The sequence below is a fragment of the Pinus tabuliformis genome, chromosome 9 (assembly GCF_031772625.1).
Source record: "Pinus tabuliformis cultivar Carrire ecotype Pingquan chromosome 9, CPIR1, whole genome shotgun sequence".
Lineage (NCBI taxonomy): Eukaryota > Viridiplantae > Streptophyta > Pinopsida > Pinales > Pinaceae > Pinus > Pinus tabuliformis.
In genome coordinates, this window is record NC_142307.1 from 1,685,519,566 (window position 1) to 1,685,538,095 (window position 18,530).

Genomic DNA, 18,530 nt, shown 5'->3' on the forward strand with positions numbered 1-18,530 from the left:
CATTAATATATTTTGAGGGTACGAGATGTACATGCCCAACAAGCAAGGTCACTTTATGGAGGGTTTATCCAAATTTCATCTTCTCTTAAACATATCATACCTTCCTTTTTAGGCCACCATAAATTTCTTTTTTGCTAAAGCAAGAGTAGGACCTTCTTTTTCATTAATGATATACATAAACTACATCAATCCACAAGGAGTTGTGGATCAAGGGAGGGACCTAAAAACCCAACTGCAAATGGGCGAAAAACCCAACTTCTAAATTCAAAAAAGCTTTACAAGGCTGAACAAAAAGGAAACCAGAAGCGGAACCGAAACTATGAACTATTCCAAAGCCAAAAGTGAGAGTCCCATCCTCTCGCGGGAATGTTGAGCCAGATTTGACTTAAAGATACCCACCCACTTTTCCAACCTGCCAATAATAGAGGGCAAGTGCACTTCCCACCAACCACCCAACCTGACACTTTGATCTTCACTGTTGATCCAGCATACCCAATCCAATGGCAGAGGACTATTTCGCAATGTTAAGAAGCGCGACCCTTAGCCATCCCAACCGCCAACTAGCTCGATCATTCCCAGCTGTCGATCTGCTGCAGATGACCCAACAGCCAGTGATCATATCACACCGACCAATGTCATCAAACATTAGTGTGCAATGAGGGTTTTTTTCCAATCGACCCCACCGCCACATGTTTCTCCCTGTATGTGATCGCTTCAAAATCGGAAAAACCGTTTTCCGCCTGTGAGGCCCGCAATTGCCGGTAAACCAGTATTCCGAACCCGAATAAAAAGCTCATGGTATTTTGGCCGCTGAGATTACTTTCCGATGTGTTTTTTCTTCTGGAACCAAGGAAAGAAGAGGCTCCCCCCAAACTACCAATCTTCTCAGAACCAGAGCAATCTGACTAGCTACTAAACGGATTGTCTAGATCGCCTGGAATCCGTATCCAGAGCTCTACTTCGAAACACGACTCTATCTTCTTCTACCTACTCATGACAAATCATTTTTAGCCTGCTCCAAGGTAGCTCTTGCTAGTTCAACACAATCATGTTCTGTGTGTTAATAACACCTTGATTAGCTAGAAGATCCACTATTTTATTCGCCAGCCTTCAAACATGATTAAAGTTGACTATACGAAGGCATTGGATGTGAATCTGAATCCATTCAAAGCCCTGGATCAGCCTCTAGTTCTTTGAGACTATTTCGGGCTTAGTTCCCCAGCTGATCCTTTTGACCGAGTTGATGATAAGCTCAGAATCAGCCTCAACTATCACATTTTGTCAGTTTTCCTGATTTAGGAGATATAAACATTGCTCCATAGCCATCAACTCTGCCATGTTATTGGTGGCTTTTCCTAAATGACTATGGAAGATGCAAAGGACACTTCCATTTTCATCCCTTAACACACCTCCATAACCAGCGGTGCCCGGGTTGCCTTCTGAAGCCCCATCAATGTTGAATTTCAAAAATCCCTTAGGGGGAGGATGCCAGAAATCTTGCTTAGACACCATGGAGATTACATTCCTTTCCAGTCCCTAAGGAGTGAGATCTTGCATACGAAAATCACAGAGAATTCTCAAATCAGCAGCAGAAGGAGGGTTCTTAGGAAGATTTCTCACAATGGTGCCAACAGTTTCTTTGAGTTGTTTTAAGATCAGCTTAAAAATGTGTTGGGATGGCCTCTTTTCATTCTTGAAGATTCTATTGTTCCTTTCTTTCCAAACATTCCAGATGATGAAACTTGGAAAGATGGCCCATGCTGAGCCAATAACTTCATTCTTTGAAAAGTTTCTTCTCCAATTGTTTAGGGTGTTGATGATATTCCTTTTGTCTCTATCAGTCTGGCAGAAAATGGTGGCAAAAGAATCCCACAAACTGGAGGTGAAAATGAAATTGTTGAGAAGGTGCTCCATAGTTTCCTCTTGAGCTTCACAAAGCTGACATATGGAAGGCCCCAGCATACCGCTCTTCCTAATGTTATCCCAGGTTAGAATTTTCCTATACTGAACCGGCCACATGAATAGTTTGATTTTCATCCAGCCTTGGTGTCTCCATAGTTCTAGCCAAATCTTGTCCCGAGCTTGTGAGTACAAGTCAAGGAGAATGAGTTTTGCTTCCTTGAGATTAAAGGCCCCCTAATTCTTGTAGCCCCATCTTAGCTGATCTTACCCCTCTGACTTTAGAATCTTCCTTTGGTCTAACATTTTTTGTAGAGCCTCTGCTTTAGCTTTTAGGGGGTTGTCCTCGCAAAAATCCAAGTTCCTCTAGGTTCTCCATTTTCCATTATTGTTGGTTTGATCCAAAAGTCTTTTACTTTATATAACCCTTTTGTTTCTGTTTCTTCCTTGATATCCCTCCAATCATCTTTGAACAATATGGGTTCTTGTTGCCATCTATCCTCCCAGAATAGGGCTAGAGTTCCATCGCTGATTTCCCAGAAGCTATTTCCTTGGACTAAACCCCTATTATCCCAGGCCTTATTCCAAAGGTATGAGCCCTTTCTATGTCCTAACATTCTTATTAGATCATTGTTTTGCCAATTTCTGGCATATTTTTCTTTCCAAATCATTGCCCGCTGAGCCTCTGGGTCTTTTACCCATCACCACCATAATTTAGCTCCTAAAACCCTACTTAGAATCTCAGGGTCATCCAATCCAAGCCCACCATAGATTTTAGGTTTGCAGATTTTTTCCCAAGCTACCAAGGCCCATTTCTTTCGTTCTTCCCCCTTGCCCCAAAGAAAATCTCTTTGAATTGTTCTGAGTTGTTGCAGGACTCCTTTTGGTGCTGGAAGAGCAGATGGCATGAAGACTAGGATTGATTGTAGGATCACCTTAATTAGCACTAATCTACCAGCTAAATTTAAAGATCTGGTAGTCCATTTCCTGATTTTATCTTACAGTTTGTTAATCATTGGCTCCCAAATGCTCTTGTGTAAAGGCTTAGCTGCTAGAGGAACTCCCAAATATTTTGAAGGGAGAGACTCCATTTGAAAGCCCAACATTCTGGAAATATTTCTCTAAATAGAAATGTGAGTATTAAAGAAAAAAAATATTAGATTTGGAGAGATTAACTTCCATACCTGAAGCCATAGCAAAGTCTCTCAGGATTTGCCTATAAGCTAGAGCTTCTTTGACTGTGGGGATACCCTGTAGCATGGTATCATCAACAAATTGCTGATGAGTTAAGGCCTAGCCATCTTCAGAAAGTTGGATACCTTTGACTTCACCAACTAATTTAGCTTGCTTGATCACTCGACCCAGTCCTTCCATCATGAGTATGAAGAGAAAGGGAGAGAGTGGATCTCCCTACTTGAGGCCTCTTGAAGGAGTAAAAGTCTCCAAGGGAGAACCATTAACAAGAATAGAAAAACTGGGAGAAGTAACTAGGGCCATTACCCATCTGATCCAGTTATGATCAAACCCAAAAGCTGTGAGAAATTTTCTGATATAGTTCCAATTCAGCTTATCATAAGCTTTTGCTATATCCAATTGCATGATCATTCCTACTTTCCTATTGATTGTCAATGAGTGCACCACCTCATGAGCTTGAATGATGTTGTCGAGGATTTGTCTTCCTTCCACATATCTAGACTGTTCAACCGACACCAAGGTGGGAAGAAGAGGTTTGAGTCTATTGGCCACAACTTTGGATATAATCTTGTAGACCACATTGCATAAGGAAATGGGTCTAAACCTATCAGGAGTTTGAGCCACATCTTGTTTGGGGATGAGGGATATAAAGGTGGTATTAAGAGCCTTCAATATAGTTTTTTCCCTCTTGGAGTCTTCCACTACGTCCAGAATGTCCTGCTTCACTGTGTTCCAGCAAGATTTAAAGAAATCTACACTAAATCCATCCGGGCCTGGTGCCTTACCATTTTGCATTTCTTTTAGGACACCACTAACCTTCTCTTCTGATACTGGTCTATGGAGGTTGAAGTTGTCCTCTCTGGAAACCAGCTTAGGTATATGTATTGAAATAATCCCGATGTGTTGATCTCTGTCTAAACCGGTTTCTTGAGCAATACCCCAAAAGTTCTAAACTAGCACTGCTTCTATTTCTTCATGAGAGTTGAGCAGGTCACCTTCCTCATCCTTAATCGAAGAAATTCTATTGTGAGCTCTATTCGCCATAGTGGATCTGTGGAAGAATTTAGTACTACGTTCTCCTTCTTTTAGCCATTGAACTCTGGATTTTTTCCTCCAAAAAATTTCCTCTTGTTTACATAAGTTCTCCCATTCATTATGATATAGAGTTGCCTAATCATTTCTAACTTTATTAAAACCCTCCGTGATAAGGGTTTGGTTGAGCTGCTGCATTTTTCCCTCAACCATTTTTTTTGCTTCAAAAATGTTGCCAAATTTCTTCTTGTTCCACTCCTTGAGCCAGAGTTTGATATATTTGAGTCCTTTTTGAAGAAGGAACATTCTTGTGCCTTGAATATTCAGATCTTTTTCCCACCAGATGGCAATGTTGTTGCTGAAATCTGGGTGGGAGAGCCATATGTTTTCAAATGTGAAAAGTCGATTCCTGGGAGTACCAATGCCCTGAATTTCTAGTTGCACCGGCCAGTGATCAGAGCCTCCAAAGGGGAGAACTCTTGCAACTATGTCCTTATCCTTGATCATAATATCTTTTGATATTATGAATCTATCTAATTTGGAAGCCACCTGAGACACTCCTCCTCTTTAATTGTTCCAAGTATAGGTACCATTGTTCATTTCAATATCCATTAACTTCATGTTGTCTATGAAGGATTGAAATGCACAAGAGTTCTTGTTCAGAATTCTGGTACCTCCTTTTTTCTCCAACAACAATTTGATCATGTTGAAATCACCTCCTAAGATCCAAGGGATTCTGGCATGTCTTTCCTTAAGATCTTGCAGGGAGTCTAAAAGCTTGAGTTTACCATCCAATCTTTGGGGGTCGTACACATTTGTGACCATGTAAATGTCTCTATCTCCCACTAGTTGAATGACCACTGAAAGATAGTCTCTAGATGCCTCTACATCTATGATGTCAATTTTTTGGGGGTTCCAAAGCGTGAGAATTCCTCCTGCTGTATTCTCTGCTTTGACTTCCAAAAACTCAAATTTATTGAGCCATTTGCTGTGAATATTTTTTATTTTTTGCATGGAACATTTTGTTTCCTAGATGAAGATCACATCTGGAGCTACTTGTTTCATCCTATTACTAAGAAATCTTTGATTTCTTTTACTACCTAGACCTCTTATATTCCAAGAAGTGAACTTCATTATTAAAGATTTGTAAAGGAGTAACTGGATAGGCCTTTCATCTTACTTGAGTCTATCATTAGCTTTCCACATTCCATCAACAATTCGTTTTTCTTTTTCCAGCCTCGTTTCTTTCCTGGGATTTTGGGTGCTAATCCTGGTGTGGTTTTCATAGCTTTCACCCCTTTGCTACCCTGTCTTTCATTTTTCCCTTGCTTTTCCAGCCCTTTGGTCTGATTTTTCCATAAGAACAGCTGTTGAACTCTGTGGAACTCTTCTGGAGGTAACAAATCCACTCCCTCCCTAGTTCCTTGTTTCAAGAATCATTCTAAATCTAGGTTCTCTTTTTCAACAATCTCCTATAGTTCGTTGTCCTCCATTTCCATCTCACTCTGGGTCATTTCCTGATCCATCTCCAGTTTTGTGTCACTCATTATTTCCTCTTTCTATTTGTTGTTGTTTTTGGTTTGCTCATAATTTTCTTCATTCCCCTCCTCCACTAGACTATCTCCCTTGACCTAATCTACTTCCATTATCACATCCTCCTCTTCTGGGGCTTGAAACCTATTTTGACTGGCTCATTTCTTTTCTGATTGAAGTTGCTTCGATCCCCTTTTGCTTCCTTTTCCTTATGGACCACCTTATGAAAGCTTTCAGAATATTTCATGGTGTTTGTTTTACCCTTGTTTTCCGTTTTACTGAGAGGACAATCTCTGAATAGGTGCCCATGCTCATGGCATTTATGACATTTGAATGGGATATTTTCATAATCCACTGTTTGTACCCATTCTTCATCAAACACTTCCAAAATTAGCTCATTCGGCAAAGCTCCAGAAAGATCCATTTCCACACATATTCTTGCAAAGGATGTGTATTTTCCCCTTCTGGTAGCCTCAAAGGCTTTGACACAATTTCTTAGCTTATTTCCTATGGTAGATAAGGATTTCATTTACCAATAATCCAAAGGTAGAGAGTGGAGTCTAACCCAAACTGGTATCGAGGTGAAAGTTTCTCATTCTGGGACAAAATTCATAACCCATGGTCGCATATACAGGACTGCTGCTGCGTAAAAGTAGGGCCCTCCTTCAAACACTCTGTCCTTATCTTCAATATTTGCAAAAACAACAGTAAAGAATCCCTTTGACCCTAGATGTAGTTCTATGCTTCCTTTTGGTTTCCAGTGGTATTTAATCCATGTTTGTAAAGCTTTTGCAGTGAGCCATAAGCCCATGAATTTACAAATGATTGCATAAGTCTACATGTGGTCCCTATGCGCCTGCAGAGTAGGATCATTCAAAACTACTCTAGGCATGATTGTAGTTTTGGGCTTGCATGGTCCCTTTTGTTCTTTGTCTTTTGTTCCCTGTTCCTTGTCCGCTTCCTTGATTTTTGTAGTGTTATTATTCTCCATCAATTTAGAGCCATCCTACTCCTCTTCCCTGTTTCTTTGCCTTACATATGAAGGACCTCTATTTTCTTCTATCGGTTTTTTACCTCTAAGGTCACTGCTTATTTGTAGGAGGGAGTGGAGCTCCCTCCTTTGCATCCTTTCATGGAGAAAAATTCTGCAAACCTGTAACCCTAGCTCGAAAATCGCCTCGGCCGCCTCCCTCAACTCTTCTCAAAACCAGAAGCAATTCTAGGCCACCATCAATTTCATCTAGCTTTGCAATGATATAAATTTCATTATTAAGACATGAAGTTATGGCCCTGAGAAATTTTACCGTTCTTAATGCCATTTCAACAACCAAATCATTGACACATGGTGGTATAGTGCCACTTCTCACCATCATATTATGCCGCATTAGTCATCTGACATATCACAATCTTGTGCCCACATGTCACCACCACATAGAAACATGTTTGTAGCCAAACACAATGCCCTACCAAGTCATATCCATAATTGGGGATTTCAATATATATATATATATATATATATATATATATATATATATATATATATATATATGATTCCATTAAACCACCTAAATGAAAAGCCAAGTCTAGATATCTATGATCCACATTTTTGGAATAATCCATAAGTTCATTTAAATAAAAGTGCCAAATTTGGATATCGATATTTTTTGATATCTATAATATAATTATATGGATAATTCCAAAATGGAAAATTTGTTAAACATTTGGATCCCTTGATTACTTAATCATCCAATTTTGAAGATTCCATGTCATCTTCCACATGGATCACCATCTGCTCCTCCAAGTTAGCATAAACAATCCTTTGCAACAACATCATCATCCTCATTAGAATAAGTCAAAAAATGGATCTCCAAATATCTTGAAGATCCTAAAAAGGCCATATTTCCAAAATTCCAGGCCTTGAACCCCCGGTCTCCATATCATCTAAAACATCAATAGCCACATTGACTACCACATCAACCCCTTAACCATTGTGCTATATATGCACACCATGTTGGTATGCAATATCATATTAACACATTTCCACAAAACATGACACATCATCCTACTATAAAAATTACTAACCCTCACAACTTGTAATTTCTTACCTAGTAAATAACATATTGTGGATTTTAATCAAGTGCAAATTACTGAATAAAATCATTGTTGTAATTTTTAACAGGTAAATAAAATATAAATCAATGGAATAAAAATATCCAATCTTAGAACCATGTGCATGGGAAATTATTCCCTTCAAATATATTTTCCAATAACATAAGTTTTAAAACATACAAGGCTTCTCACCCTAGGAAATTAAATGCCCACTGAGGAAAAGCAAACATCAAAACTTGAATTTTTCCAGCTAAGAAAGACACGTATCAATCTGATTTGTATAGGCTATATGGCCTACGAAGTTGCTACTTATGCACTTGTCCTTGCTTCCTGTCACATGTGTGAATTACATCTAAATTGTACATGTTTTTAGATTGTTGTATATATTTTTCCACTTGAGTTTGGGATTTATGGGTACTATATGCTATTGTGTGAATAATTTTACATAGTTCCCTTCACACGTGTAGAAACCTCCCACCTTTTATGACCTATCAGTTTTTACATGATTGTCTTGTGGCCCTATACAAATGCTCTCTTTGTTGCAAATCTTCACAAAATATATTCCTTTTCTAATTTTTTATATCTCTCTCTATCACTTCCCCTTGCTCTCTTTCTCTCTCTCTATAATATGCACACTTGGATGAATTTCCTTCCCCACCAAATCACTAAGATCCTCACTATCTCACTCTCTTGTGTTCAGTTGATGTGTATTTTCTCTTCTCCTAACCTTCCTTTTATAAGTTTGAGTTATTGAATGAATGCACAACCCTAATATCGAAAGTGATTGATGGTTGAGATTAGATCTCAACTTCACTTGAGATCAATGGTTAAGATTCATATAATTGGCTAATGAAAATAACCTTTGAATTCCATTATATTAGCTCACTTTTTCTTATAAAAAAAGTTACTTTAATTTTTCCTTTAATTGAAGTAATTTTCCAAGGTTAAAGGGTCTTTTGGATGACTTCCACATGTATAGACAATTAAAATTGTGTAGAAGTATTTTTCCAATGCTACTATCATCAAGAACAAGGGGGTATCCCTAGTGTGAAGTTCGAGTTAGACCTCACATCGTTTAGGATAGGAGCCCCATTTAGTATTTGGGCCTAGCTACCACCATGATTGTTTTCCTCTTGGCTGTCAAATGAAGAGAAGTTAGCATGAAAGCAAGTGTGAAATAGTACCTAGAGAATGAGGAAGAAATTAGCCCAAAATTGATGACTTGAAGAAAAAGGTACGAGAATATAAAAAAGGCAATGAGAAGAAGTGTACCTTAAGAGGAGTCATTGATCCAAAACCATCTAAGATATACATGGATTAGAAACTACTAGAGGTTAATTGTGAATTAGTTTGGAATAGGTTACAAGCATAGAATGGAATAAGAGAGAAAAGATTCAAAGTGAACACATGAATAATAAGCTATGAATTAGTTCATCCACATATAACCCGCATGAAAGAACTCATGCACACATCATTGGAGTAGTGGTTAGCCGTAACAACCGGCATAGGAATGCATGAGAATCGATGGCAAAAGTGAATATCTTCTTATTGATAAAGTTGCAAATCAAAGTACATGCACCACAATCCCATCAAAATCAAATAGTAGAATGAGGGTTTCTCATATCATCTCCAAGATAAGCTCCTTGCCTCACCACAAGTCAGCCTAATATCTTTCAAGAGATAAAGCGTTGATAGCCACCTAAGTGAAAACAACAGTCTAAGTATTAAAAGAACCCAAGTTCTAAAAGCCCCCCATCCTTTTGGAGTCATGGGGATATATTTATACAAATGGGAGGTGACCTTTCACCTTCCCCATGAATCTTCAAATCCTCATGACTCTTCCTATTCTATTTTACACCTATGTGACTTTTAGCCTTCTATATTTTCATAAATACTACAAAATAATATTTTCCATATAATAATGAGAAAAGGAAATGTAATGGACTTCAATTTTATAGCTTGTAAGCTTGTATGACCATCAACCATCTAAGCGGATTCAACCATCATCTGAATTGGGGTTGTTTGTAGTAATAGCTACGACAGTTTCCATAATTATGGTAGTATCCACTTCTTGTGAATAATTAAAATTAGAGATTGTAAATAATATGCACAATGATTTCTAATTGGAGCTCCATCTAAGGGTGAATCAAAAGAATTTTTAACCAGAGAACTGTTTATAAATTGTTGATATTTAGTCAAGTGAGTTCTAATCATTCCCCTTGCTCCTGCAAGAGAAGAATAACCATATTATTCGATTTGTTGATCTAGGCATGCCTCGACATCATCTAGGGTTCCATGATTTTTTTATCCAAGTCCCATAGTATTTCCATTTTGTTACTAGCTCCAAGAGTGTGGACCCAATCAAGCTTTGAGATCTCTGAGTGCAAGTCATCTAAAGTTGCTAGAATTAAGTGATGGATAAGATCCTCCCGAAGGACAATGTTTCTAATGGTAGTGGGTTGTTCTGCAAGTTCTAAGTCTATGCATGAAGAATATCCAAAACCCTAACAAACCATCATAAGATTGGAAACATTTTTTCTTGCAACATATATCTTTCCACTTTTAGGAAATGACTCCTAAAGTATCACGTGTAGCAAAGATCCAATGCCTGCCCCAAGAAAGTGCCCTATGAGCCCAAACTTGTGCCTCTCCCTCTAGATAGTTTGTTGATGAACCTAATTTGAGTATATTTATTTTGGTGTCCACTACCTCAGTATGAGCAAGATGTAAAAAAGAAATGTGAATTACTGTATCACATCCATTCAAGCTCTAGCTACATCGAGTACTTTGGTGGCTTGAAATTAGTCGCAATACGAGCAACAGTTTCAGCTTCAATAAGTTCTAAAAAAACCATCCAAATTATTTCAACAACAATATGATTTAAAAGGCCACTAAATAATCCATTACAAGATGCTTCTTGAAATGTGTTAGGTTGTGTCTTTCAATAATTCCTAGTCAATTCCAGTTGGAATTAAGTAATATATATATATATATATATATATATATATATATATATATATATATATATATATATATATAGATACACCAAAATTTTCCTATGAAAGGCTGTTAAGACGAGCCTATAGATATGATAATGTTCATATTCCAATTTTAGAAGGGATAACAATGGTGCAATATGTGCCTCAACAACATTTGAATTGATTGGCTTAAACAAAATTGAATGCGTAGAAGGATTTCACAAGTAAAGCTTCATTTTTGAGACCACCCTTGGTAGATCTTGTGCAATTTATGTGTCAACCTTTTTCCCTAGCTCTGCTTATTTATCTTGACTAGAAAATGTTTGATGTTTGACTGGCTTGGAATTGTGATATTCTGAAGATTTGTCCCAACCAAAAGATGACAATGTAAGCTTCACTGGAGTAACCTTGGTATCAAAAGAAAACATGGAACATGGGTTCAACCGTAAGCTTTATAACTGACATGATGAACTCCTCACATGTTGTTTTAAGGTTTTTTTTTTTTAAGCTCCTTAGCATCAACCTGACTTTCTAGCACAAAAGGTTAGAATGTACAGGCCAATGAGGTTGATCTTGTCCAATCAAATATTAAAGCCTACCCTCTGAGAATACGCTGAAGGTGCTCCAGCAAATGAGAGAAATCAAGCTGCTTGTTTGCTACTGCGAATTCAATATCAAATGGTGCCATATGTTCTCATAGTATCAGGAAATGGCTTATAAGGAAAAGTTTTCCATCCATCGGTGATGCCTTTTTTACGACCAACTTGCTAGCACGATGGATTGCCATTGAGTATACTCCCACTAAATCCTGTGCTCGTCCCATACATGCCCCAAAAAAATCGCACGTTCTAGACATCGCTAAATTTTGGTAAGACAATATAAGGTCTTGTCAAGTGGATGATAGAATGTTTCATCAATAAGGTATGCATAACCTGGCCTAGTTAATGAGGCCAGGGAATCCTTTTAGCACATTTAGACATCAGCTACTGCACAATGGCTTTCACCAAAAACATGCATTGTTCACAATAAAGTCTATCACAATTAGAAAGAATTTGAGAATATTCTTTCCTGGACGATTTTCTTTCAATCTCCTCCATCATAGGCTTCATTTCACTCGTAGCTGCTTTAAATAATACGCAGAGAATAAAATTCTCTACACCTTCAAAAATGCATGCTTTACTATATGTGCTCGAGAAGCTACATTTTTTTTTATCTAGACAAAACATGTGACTGCACTATACCTAAGGATCGTAACTGAAGTTGTCAAAACATCAAAAGATAAATGCCAAAAAGAAATAAATGTATCATTCTGCTTCAACAATGGAAGAAAGTGTGCGCTTCCAACACTCATATTTGATGCATAAAATTGGGCGTTTGAGGCTGAGGAATTGCCTCGATGGTTAAAAGTGAGGCTGAGGAATTGTTAGGACAGTTAAAAATGGCTCGAACTTGGCCAAAAGAATTTCGCAATAGCAGTTTTTGAATCATGTTTTTGATGGTGGAAATGGATTCAACACTATCAAAAATTTTGGGGCACCCAAAATCTTGAATGATAGCTCTAACTTGGATTTTATCAAAATCTTATTCTACTTGATTTTATCAAAATCTTACTGAAATTTCTACCATCAAAAATTTCTAGGGCACCCAAAATATTGAAATTTGACAGTTATAATTTGGATTTACAAAAATTCTTGCCAGATTTTATCCAAATCTTACCTAAATTTCCGTAATTTTAACAAATTTGCAAGCTGGTTAGACTACGGCACTACGTCATAAAATGGAAACCAAAAGTTAAAATTAGCATCAAATGGGGCTTTGTTGCCACTTGGGAACTTTATGATAACAATAAAGTTGATGTCTAAAGCCTTGTTGAAAGCCTTCAGTCTTCCTCGCATCCTTCAATCATTATAAGGGAGATGAACCGTTGATGACACCGCATCGTGATGAGCTGAGGGGGGGTCACAATGTATTAGGACGTATTAGGTGGAGGTGTGACGCCGCTAGGAAGACCAAAGGTTACAAGTTTGAGATACAAATTGTGAAATGAAAATGTGACTAAGGCAGTATCGCAATTTGGTGAGGTGATTGTTGAAGCATCATTCGATTAAGGGAAGCATGTCGTGCTTGAAGGGGTTGTTATCAAGGAAGATAGGCTACGATTGGCTTAGTCATTGATCACAGCCGGGCATCCTTATTTCGATTACCGATTCCTTGAGTATTCGCCAATCAGATGGATGCTGGCTCGGTAAAAAATTTGACTGAGCCATTTTCCATTTGATTTCTGAATATTTGGGGAATCAGCAATCGAGATAAGCTCAGGGATCACAGCCGCAATTTGCAAAGACAGGGTAGGATGGGTTCTACTGTGATCTATGCTAGCAATGTGAAATAAAGGGAGGTCACAGTTTGATAAGGGATGTCACAGTTTTAGAATGTGACTTCAGATGATGTAATGATTCAAGTCACCACACGAAGATGAAAGTTGCTATGTGACCAAGGAAAATTGAAATTACTTCTAGATATTTGCACCATATTTAGAAAAATGTTCTTGTTGCTTAGGGCTATAGATATGTTGTATTGTGCAAGCTCTTCTAGCCCGAAGGGTAGCCTTTTTTTGGATTCGAACAATTTACTATGCCCCGTGCTCGAGAACCAAACCAATGAAATAACCTAAATAGAATTAAGAAAATGAATGTTCCAACAACCAAACCAATCATGACCCATAGTTTCATCCCAAAAAGGATGTCTTCTAGGATAACTCGGCATTCAAGAACCCTCGAGAGGACATTTTCAAAGTCTAGTTCCACACAAACATTCTATCGGTACCAATGGCTAAGATTAACAACTAAATTCCCCAAAAGCATGACTTCCATCTGAGAAAAATATCCCATAGTGCCCAAAGTCTCTATATTTTTCCCTCATTGCTAGGATTTCTTATAGAGCATGAAAGTTGTGAATTTTTTGCTTCATGGAGAAAAAAATACATTATACCTAAATACACATTGCATTCTTCTTGTTGTTTAATTTATGGGGGAATTAGCCCGAGGCCTTGAGCACAAGGCCCAAGGCCCATGGAAGATGAAGTAGGTCTATTTGAAGATCGAACTAGCTTCTATGGGCCACATAGTTGGCCAAATCTACTACCTCATCATAAAATATATATTGCAAGCGAATGCAACCTAGGCCTGTTGGTGATTGCAAAACTAGACAGACTACACTGCTTAATCATGCTCGTAAAATTTTCAATAAAATGACATTGAAGAGAATAAAGGAGACCCAATATAGAAAATGAAGTTCACACCAATTAGGCATTACCCACAAATGGGATAGACTAGCAAGAGGGAGCCATTCATGTAGATTCATCAGACTTGGCACCAATTCTAACAAGAACCCAATGGCTGAATGATGGGCATTGGAAGAAGGCGACAGAGAGATTTAATAAAATCCTAGCAAGATTGATTGATTGGAAATGACACAAAAGGATGAGACTCTCAAAAGAGGAAACGTTGCATTTTATTATACTATTTTTGATACAGATTCTCTTTTCATTTATATGAGAATGAAGCCCCATCTCGCTACATTGATCTCCTATAAAAAAATTGCGTTTGTAATTGCAAATGTCAATCACTTGGTTGTTTGGGTACCTTTTAGAAATAAAAAGAATAGGATATTGACAACCACATCCAATATTTGGAATAGTTTGTTTAACTTTAACTAGTTCCCTCTCACAATGAAATTCCAACATGGCTTCCTTAGCCTCATCAAGTGTACTTGTACTCATAAAATAAACGCAATTCCACTACTAAGCCTTGTAGCAATACTGTTGATAGTTTTTGTTTCTCTGAAAGGAAGAATCCTCTAGTGTCTGGAAGGTGATGGTATCCTTCCTTCTCACCCTACATGACTTCATACAATGCTTGCATTTCAACCAACAACATTGGAATTTGTTGGCTTATTATCATATTCATGCCTTCATATAAGTTTCTAATTTCAAGGTAAAGTCGAACACTTGTTGCAAAACACCGTCGGTCAATGATTCTATCAAATCCGTTGGATGAGTAGCATTAGGATATATCTGCAAGCCAAGTAGCCAAATCAAAATTAGTTAAAACAAAAGATTAATGATGAATTCTTTCAAAGGATGTGTGATTGCTATCTTCCAAAAATGTAAATTTGACTATGATTATGGGATCATTGCTTGAGTAGGTCACAAAAACAATTAATTTCAGGGTTCAATTCAATGATGATTAAACAATTCTAAACAATATGCCTAAGAAATGCAATAGAAATATCCATCCAAAGTTTTAAAATAAATGGGGACCCAAAATTTTAGGTGTACAGGCTAAAATTTTTGGGGGTTTTCGTAGCAGCTACAACACCCTTCAACTTGTATAAGTATCCCTCTCTAATCCCAATGACCACTAATAAGACTGGGCTAATATTCTATCGATGAATGAGTATCTACCCATTTCTTAACATGACCGCATATCCTATATCCTTCATTAATACTGAAAGAAACTTCTTCTTCAATACTTGTACAAACAACATACCCCTAGCATCCAAAGTTCGTCCTCACTCTAGCTACAACTTAATGGTTCCCTCTCCCTTTAAAACATATTTAAAACATATTTGGCATCATCGCCAACGTCCAGTTGAACCCCTGAGTCTTTCTTCATCAGAATTCTAAAATGCTCCCATGCTTATATCATATTGTGAGATGCACCATTGTCCAAGTAGTAAGCACTCATATTGATGGTGTCAATAGATATATTGGAGATTGATGAGCAGTCCTCCCTACAACTAATCAAGCTATACCTATGCAATTTTTTTTGTTATTTCTTCCCCTTCCGCTTCTTCTTTAGACACTTGGAAAAATAATTCCCATTCTTGTGGCAAATGAAGCACTGGAGCATGATCAAGTACTTCTTCTTCCTTGGTTGTGATCCCTCACTATTACACTTTGAACAATTCCAATTTCCCTTCTTGGCCAAATTGACCAGAGCTAGTCTGCATGGGGTAGCTCAAGTGGTAGTGGTCATGGAAATGAAGCCTCACCAAATCAGAAGTCTTGGGTCCAAATCTTAGGTTACCCTTCCTCGGTATCGGGGTGAATAATGGACATGAAAATCGGAGAGTCCTACCAAGCTTACAAAAAAAAAAAAAAATTGACTAGAGCTAGGTTCTTATCTCCATTTCCTTGCATGTTGGCCTTAGACACCTTTCGAGTGTATTTTTAGATGTAATCATCCCAAATCCTCTCCCATTTGGGAAGTTTCTCACAAGCACAAAATCTCTTGAGAAATGGTTCCCATGGCTTGGTGAGCCCATTTAGTACCACATTGATGATTCTTGTCTCATCCACATTCTCCCCAATGAATGCAAACTAATCATGTAGCTGGGTGATCTTCATGAAATAGCTAGTAACATTATGAAACATTGGCATCTAGATGGATCTAAGCTTGGTCCTCAAAATCATCTTCCTATTCATATTATCAATCTAAAACATGTCCACTAGAGCCCTAAGCATCTCTTTGATTGAGGAATTATTTGCTAATTGTGGGATCAAATGATCCCTTATGATAGTCATGATTAGTCTCTGGGCTCTAATGCCTTATTTTCCTGAGCATATAGAGTGCTACATTTTTTGGTATAGGAAAAATCTTCTCTATAATCTCCCATCGGTCATGCTCATTTAAAAGTAAGGATACCCTTTCCTTCTAGGAAACGAAGTTAGATGCTTGACCCAATTAGTCTTCAAACGTGACACAAGTTGTTTCCACTTCTAGATTTGATAAAATTCCATTGTTTGCTTATTCCTTCAAGGACCAAAAAGAATAAAAAATATTGTTGTTTTATATATTTCCTAAGATATCCATATATATTTGATAGATCTAATAATTTTTTTTATGGATATATCTTTTGGTCCTATTGTAGTCATTGGAACACACCCCAAAGCCTTTAGCTTGTATACCTAAATTTTGGGTCCCCTTTTGCTTTTCAAGGTTTCAATGGTCATCCTTGTTGCCTAAATTGGTCAAAATAATCGAATGACCTAGCTATCATTAGAGCCTATGGTTGCTCATGTTTTCATAAAGCACGTAGCCTATGTCCACCTTTCCTCATCTTAGTTCTCATTATGGCATGAGGAGTTAATGTTTCATTCATGCACTTTTAAATCTTTATACTATTGTATTAGGCATTGCAATCTACATGCATGAATTTTGTATTGTACAATTGAAGATTATAGCCAGGCTTTACCTTGGTTCTCATCCCCTACCTTTCATCTTCAAGCTTGAATTCTCAAGAGAATTTCATGGAAATTTCTAGCCCCGGTGATTTCATTATCATTTCCATTTTGCATTGAACTTCTTTCTAGGAAAATACACTGGGAACATATTTTTTACTTGTGTTGGCAAAATCTCAAAGAGGTTTCTTTGAAGTTTTTACAAAATCCATTTTATTAAAACCGACTTTCTCAACTAGTGTGTGCTTTCAATATATTTCATCTATTGTGCATTTCAAACTTCAAAAATAATGCTTAAAAAATCTCATATTTATGTCTCTTGTACAAAGCATTGAAAGGCTCATATGTTTTACTAATTCAGATTGTGTTAGAGCATGCAGTTGGTCATTCTTTAGTGTTCTTATGTGGAAGAGGTTACATGCCTGAACTAAAAAAAAAGGTTATTATGAAGGATATGGGTGTATAATTTTCATGAAGTGGCATTCTGTAAACATTTGGAAATGATGAGTCTTCTTTGAAGGCTATGGAGGACAGTGTTGTGGTTGTTGATTTATCTCACTTTGGTATAAGTAGAGTAATCAGAGATGAAAGGATACACTTTATGCATAACCAAAGCATTGTTGATGTCCAACATTTGGCAAGAGGATAGGGTTGTAATAACACATTTTGACACCAACAACTCACACTATTGAAGCTTGAAGTTCAAGATATAACAAGAAATACTTGCCTCATTTCAATCATGGGTCCTGAAAGTGACCAAGTGATGAAACTCTTGAATCTTAAGGAAAATGTTGGAAACCTTATGGCACCCATCTGCATTATGCTAGGGAGAGGAATCCTATAAATGTGGCCATTGGTAGTGTGTTATCAGATACAAGTTTCTCATTGTTTCTTTCACCAAACATAACTCATTTGATTTGGAACTCAATCATAAAGTTTGGTGTTATTCCCATGGGGGAACGTGCCTCAGAACGATTCATAGTTTTCGAAGGAAGAACTTTTGTGGGTAAATGGATTACAAATGAGTTTAATGCCCTTTAAGTCAGTTTATGGAGGACCATCTTTTTGACAAACATATTTTAAATATTCCAAGAGATAATTGCAAGGCTCATCACATATGATGGTGTTGAGTAGCATTTGTGGGGTATTCAGTCAGACAACCCTGCAATTGTTGGAAGAAATCTCACAGCTAACGAAACAAAGGTTAGAAAAATTACAAGTTGTGCCCCTGGGAGAAGTGGTATTAAACATGTAGGACTTGTTTATGTGAAAAGAAAGGTTGGCTTCCTAGGACAAGAGGTAAATATTGGAGATATTAGGGGGAGTATTGGTAGATTTTCCTTTCTTATCTCATTCGTTGCCAATAACAATAGCAATTCAAGAGAAAATTAATGTCCTTTGTTAATCACCCACCATTGCCTCATATAACGATGAATCAATAATGTTTGTTATTCCTTGATCCAGGTGGATATTGGTGGCCACCCACCTATTCCACTTGGACCCTCACCATTGTTCTGTGAGCTTTATTTTTCAGTTTCCTT

General features: G+C 37.5%; 1 pseudogene; it reads right to left on the reverse strand.

Moving 5' to 3' along the window:
* The window catches only part of LOC149155352 (conserved oligomeric Golgi complex subunit 3-like), a 36,842-nt pseudogene that overhangs the window by 8,768 nt on the left and 9,544 nt on the right, over positions 1-18,530 (reverse strand).